Source organism: Capsicum annuum, unplaced genomic scaffold (assembly GCF_002878395.1).
Source record: "Capsicum annuum cultivar UCD-10X-F1 unplaced genomic scaffold, UCD10Xv1.1 ctg18609, whole genome shotgun sequence".
Lineage (NCBI taxonomy): Eukaryota > Viridiplantae > Streptophyta > Magnoliopsida > Solanales > Solanaceae > Capsicum > Capsicum annuum.
In genome coordinates this window covers 1-4,831 of record NW_025824377.1, presented here as the reverse complement: position 1 = coordinate 4,831, position 4,831 = coordinate 1, and the positions used below count along the sequence as shown (strand labels likewise).

Genomic DNA, 4,831 nt, shown 5'->3' with positions numbered 1-4,831 from the left:
GGAGGTTCTTCTAACCGACATAAACCATGTGAGTATTCATGGAGTCCAACGTCTTTGTCTCCCTAAGGAGGAGCATCCTCACGTTGGGGAGCCGAGTCATACTCTTGCGAGGAAGTATAACCTATCTGAGTGATCACATATCTATCATTCACGTAGAATTGGGAATAATCTAAATCTTACATTGGCACGTAGTTCTGGGGTATGAAACTGTAGTAACGTACCCATCTCGGTGCTAAATACTACTCCCAAAACAATATCTATATGCTCATTCTGATGAAAATTCACTTTTAAAATAGTCTAATGGTTTATAATGAAAACCAACTGTAATTCTGTAAAGCTAAATCTGTAATTTGAATCTGCAAAGTGGATTTCATATCTACTCTGAGACCAAAAGGTCAAATCTTTATCAATAATCTGAAAGGAATTTGGTCATAGGGTGCTTATAGAACAACAATCTTGAAATAGCAATCTTTAATTAGGGATTAACGACCCATGCAACAATCTCATGTTAAAACATCTCAAAATTTCATGCTTGATAATGTAAACATTTATAATTCAACATAAAATCTGAAAATTACTGCACAATGCATAGAAATATGAATATAGTCATGTAATTCGACTTCTAAATCAATGGAAATCTCATAAGTTTGTAAACAACAATAATAGGTATAAAACGTAACTTGAATTTCATGGAAAAACACATAAAATCAAATAACTCTTGTAATTAAAAACAAGTTTTGAGCACAAAGATGAAAGAAGTATCATTGTTCATAACCCCGCATACCTCAATGGATGAACTAGATGCTAAAACTTGAATCTTGGGTCTCTTTTGATACTTTGGAGATGACTTCTTAGAGTTTTTGAATTGGGGATTCTCAATCTTGAATTGCCTTGTAGAATAAATGGAGAAATTTGAATTTCTTGGGGAGGAAGTTTGATGAACTAGGGTTTTGCTTGAGAGAGATTTGATGAAAAGTGGATGTAAAGTGCTTTGGAGGGGTTTAATTCATTGTTTAGGCCGGATTAGGGCCTAGGAGATTTACCAAAATGCCCCTCTTAAACTCATAAACGGAACTGGAAAAACAACCAAAATCCCAACTTTTGGCCTTGGCACGACGCGCAACTATAGCGCCAAGCCACTAAAAAATGCCAACTGAGAATATGCATGGTGGTGCGATGCGGTGATGTCGCGTTTCCACCTCGGATGGGACCTGGAAACTTCGCGCGACGTGCCAATATCGTGGACCCTCACTGGAATTGAACAATTGGGGATTTGGCCCTCTCCGTGATGCACCAATATTGCGGAGGGCTGCTGGACATTGACAAACATCATTTAAACCTTCTCCACGATGCGCTAATAACCTAAATGACGGTGTCTTACGTCTGGAATTTAAAATAGCCATAACTTCTTACTCAGTTATCGAATTTAGGCGGATCTTATATCGTTGGAAAGGTTATTCAATTTCCCACACAATGGGAAGTCTAAATCTAAAAAATTCTATGCGAAAAATATATTATCTATCTTGGAAGATTTTCTTTAACCTTCTAGGGATGAATTCAAGCTAGGAAAAGTACGGGTGTTACACTTATTGACCTTCTAATTAGCTGACAAGTCCTCGCCTCCTTGAATCTTCTTCAGGCTCTGGTGTAATTTACTGATGCAGAAACTGCTACTTCAGCAAAGGATGCCCTGGATGGAAGAAGCATTCCCAGGTGATTTTGGATTTATATTTCAGTTGGTTATGAATTGTTTTTGTAGATGTACTGCACACACATGGGCTGGACATCTTTGAGGAGCATTTTAAAAACAATTTACTGAAGGGGTGCACATGCTCCGTAGCTTAGCTGTTCCATATACAGTTTATATTGACATTTGAGTCACCTTCTTCTTGTGCTCATGCCCATTCCAGCCACGTGGTTAATGAGCCTATCAAATTCTGCTTTCTAAATGCTGCTACAGAATATGTTTATAACTAGGAGTCTAGGACCGGTAAGCCTATTTGCTTACTGTCAAGTTAATTTGTATTTAAGTTATTAATGTGGTTGACTGGTAGGACTATGAAGTGCATTATTGTTCATTACTGTCAAGTTCTATTAAGTACTCCATTTTAATTTGTTTGTCTGGTTTAACTTGAAATAGAGTTTAACAAAGTGAAGAACATTTTGAAATCTTGTGATCTTAAATTAAAACTGTATACAATGATCAAGTGTAGCGTTTTGAAATGTGTACTAGTGACTTCAAAATAATCAAATGTCATCACTTGAGAAGTGAATTAGTGATTTGAAAATTATTTAGTGTAGTTACATGAAAGGTGAACTTAAAAAGGGTTAAGAATAATGACTTGAAATGTGAATTAGTTATTTGAAAATGATTAAGTGTGGTGATTGGAAATGTGTACTAGTGACTTCAAAATGGTTAAGTGTAGTTACTTGAAAATTGTCAATTATAATGACTTGAAATGTCAATTAATTAGCTATTTGAAAATAATTAAGTGTAGTGACTTGAAATGTATACTAGTGACTTTAAAATGATTAAGTGTAGTGACTTGAAATGTGTACTAGTGACTTGAAAATGGTTAAGTGTAGTTACTTGAAAATGGTTTAGTGACTCGAAATGTGTACTAGTGACTTGAAAATGGTTACGTGTAGTTACTTGAAAGTGGTTAAGTATAGTGACTTGAAATGAATGATTAAGTGTAGTGACTTGAAAATGGTTAAGTGTAGTTATTTGAAATGTGAATAGTTACTTGAAAATGGTTAAGTATAGTGACTTGAAATGTGAATTAATTATTTGAAAATGGTTAAGTGTAGTGATTTGAAATGTGTACTAGTGACTTGAAAATGATTAAGGGGCCGTTTGGTAGAGAGTATAAGAATAATGCAAAATATGGTGTATTAGTAATGCTTGTATTAGTAATGCTTGTGTTAGTTATGCTTGTATTAGTTATGCTTGTATTTTTCTTATGCAGTGTTTGGTTTGATGTATTAAAAAAAACATGAATTACATTATTTCTAAATTTTTTTTTTTTTACATAATACCCTCAATAGATATGTTGAAAAGGATGCGGAGAATTTTTTGAGGGGTAATAGGGTCTTTAAGCATGTTAATGCATGCATTAGATACATTGCATTACTAATGCCATAGATTTTGAGGTATTAGTAATACAAACCTTAATACACAATAGAGTGGATAACCAATGCTTGCATTAGTTATACATAGGGTAAAAAGGTATACCAAACACTACTAATACACATTAAACTAATGCATGCATTAACATTTCAATACACTCTACCAAGCGGCCCCGAAGTGTAATGCTTTGCAATGTGAATTAGTTCTTTGAAAATGGTTAAGTGTAGTGACTTGAAATGTGTGCTAGTGAGTTGAAAATGGTTAAGTGTAGTTACTTGAAAATTGTCAAGTATAATGACTTGAAATGTCAATTAATTAGCTATTTGAAAATTATTAAGTGTAGTTATTTGCAATTGCGAACTTGTGACTTGAAAATGGTTAAGTGTAATTACTTGAAATTGTGAACTTGTGACTTGAAAATAATTAAGTGTAGTTACTTGAAATGTGTACTAATAACTTGAAAAATAAAGTATAGTTACTTGAAAATGATTAAATATAGTGACTTGAAATGTGAATTAGTTAATTAATAATTGTTAAGTGTAGTGATTTGAAATGTGTACTTGTGATTTGAAAATGTTTTAAGTGTCGTGACTTGCAATGTGAATTAGTTATTTGAAAATGGTTGTGTAGTGACTTGAAGTGTGTAGTAGTGACTTGAAAATGGTCAAGTGTAGTTACTTGAAATGTGAATCAGTTACTTGAAAATGGTTAAGTATAGTAACATAAAATTATAATATCAACCCCTCTTCTATTTCATGTTCAATTAATGTTAGAGAATAACAAGATTTTTGTTGAAATAGATCTCAGTTGTACTATATTGTTGCCAATACTCTTTTTATATTTGCCTTTTTCCTATTGCAACTCCAATCTTGTCATTTGTCTTTTGCGTATTTTGTTGTAGCATCAAGCAATTTAGTACAAACGGCCTCTTATGGTGGAGAGGTCTTGCTCAACTGTTGGAAGTTAAAGAATTTGTTAAATGATGAACGCCCATCTCAAGAAGACAACCAAGAGGATGAAAGTGATGATGACTCTGACGCGTGAATGAAAGTGATTCTAATCTTGATAACGTGGATGAAAGTGATTCTGACCTTGATGGTTGGTAGTTTTATTGAGGATTCAAATTTGAAATATTTTATTTTGGACCATTTAAGAATCATACATTATTCATGTGGATGTTTTGAATTATTTTTTTTTTGTTAGTTGTAATGATTTACATTAGACTTGTATTTAATGATGTTTTTGAGAATTATTGAAGGTTTTGAATAGATTTTTGATTAATTGTGAAATATTTTTAGTAATTTACGTGTGAATTATTATTTAGGAATTTTCATGGGGGTGTGCATGCTAAATATTCATGAAAATTTTCTTGAAAAAATGTGTTCTTGCGAAAGAGTTCGTGGGGAATAATTTGTGAATTTTTTCGTGGAAATCTGCAGGTAAAATTCTCTTTTATGAAATTTTACCAAATAATTCATGCAAAATTTTGATAGTTAATCGCAAATAAATCCGCAAATAACGTTCCTGCGGATTTATTTTCGTAGCTAAATTACCTAGTAATTTACTTGAGAATCTTCGTGGGGAATATTTGTGAATTTTTTCACGGAAATTTGCAAGTAAATTTTATTTTTTTATTATTTTTTACCAAATAATTCATGCAAAATTTTGATAGTTAATCGCAAATAAATCCGCAAATAACGT

The 4,831-nt window shown here is 32.7% G+C and overlaps 1 long non-coding RNA gene across 1 annotated transcript; it reads left to right on the top strand.

Moving 5' to 3' along the window:
- The first annotated feature begins 513 nt into the window (after positions 1-513).
- On the top strand, positions 514-4,431 carry LOC124890475. Its single transcript, XR_007049188.1, has 2 exons — positions 514-1,713; positions 4,032-4,431. It is a non-coding gene; the product is annotated as an uncharacterized LOC124890475 (long non-coding RNA).
- The last annotated feature ends 400 nt before the right edge of the window (positions 4,432-4,831 follow it).